Genomic DNA, 1,348 nt, shown 5'->3' with positions numbered 1-1,348 from the left:
TTTGAGAAATATACACTGTCTTGTGTATGCTCTTTAAATGTGCCTAAATCGTACTGTTCTATAGATTCATTACATAGCATTCATCCTGTTTCTTACTTTTTTCCTCCTAACATTTGTTTTTAATACCTAGCAATGTTGTTGAGCATATTTCTAATTCATTGTTCCCAAATGATGCACATTTTTGCTTCTAGAGAATTCACCCATCAATTTACACTTATTCATTCCCTTTGTAATGGGAACCTTGGTTACCTCCAAATCCTTACTACCACAAATACTGAGGTGGTAAATATCTTCACATTCCTTCCCTTAAGACCTGCACACACGTGTCTCTGGAGTACACGTGCAACAGTGGCATGATGGGAATGAGGGTAAATGCAGAGAGTTTTGACTGAGAGTGTAGCGAATCTGTAAATAAATTTGTGAAGAATTTAAATTTTAAAAATATTGTTTTCCAATCTATGAACATGTTATGTCTCTCCTATTATTTATTTTTTTAAATTTATCTCAATAAATAACTTGTAGTTTTTTGTAAGAAGTTTTGTGAATCTTTATTAGCTTTATACCTAGGTAGTGGATAATTTGTATGCTTATGTCAATACTATATTTTTTATTTTATTTTTGTTTTTAATTGGTTTTTTTTTGCTGTTATACAGAAATGAAATCAAAGCTGGTCTCTACTGTTCCTACTTTACTGTAAGTCTCTTGGGAGAAGGACTAGCTTCTAATTCCCTATTGTAGCCATGGGAAGGAAAACAGTGTAGGTGCTAAACAAAATATTGTTGAATAAATAAATGAAGATTTTGCTGGAGCATAGACACTTACGTAGCTAGGGAGCTTGTCCCTGGGTTTTGTTGGTGTCCTTCTTGTGGTTTTAATCAACAAGTTCATAGCACTTCGTCTCAACCTAAAATGGGTTTGATTTGGAACCGATGCATAGTGTTATTTACCATAAATCATACGTCACCACTCTCAATACCAAAGAGAAGCATTATCTCTAATACCACACACACAAAAGAATGTAATGAACAGAAGCTACGTAAAAATCACAGCCTTGTCTACTGACTCTCAAATGCTGTCAAACTGACATTTCTGAAAAGTTTTAGAGATTGTCCAAAGACCAAAAGTACAACCAAGGCAACAATTCTTGAAGTTTAATTCTCTCAACAAAGCATTTTTTTTTTACTGAAAGAAATGAACTGTTATAGTCTACACCTGTGAGAAAGCCCATGAAAAGAATTCTTGATTTCTTCATTCAGAACCTAATAACCCATCCAAAGTTCAGATTGTTTTCAAATGTTCAGAGGAACATTTTCACATAACCCAAAAAATAGAAAATGCAAGCAGGTCA

The sequence above is a fragment of the Equus caballus genome, chromosome 16 (assembly GCF_041296265.1).
Source record: "Equus caballus isolate H_3958 breed thoroughbred chromosome 16, TB-T2T, whole genome shotgun sequence".
In the NCBI taxonomy this organism is placed as follows: Eukaryota; Metazoa; Chordata; class Mammalia; order Perissodactyla; family Equidae; genus Equus; species Equus caballus.
Note: the sequence above shows the minus strand (reverse complement) of the source record.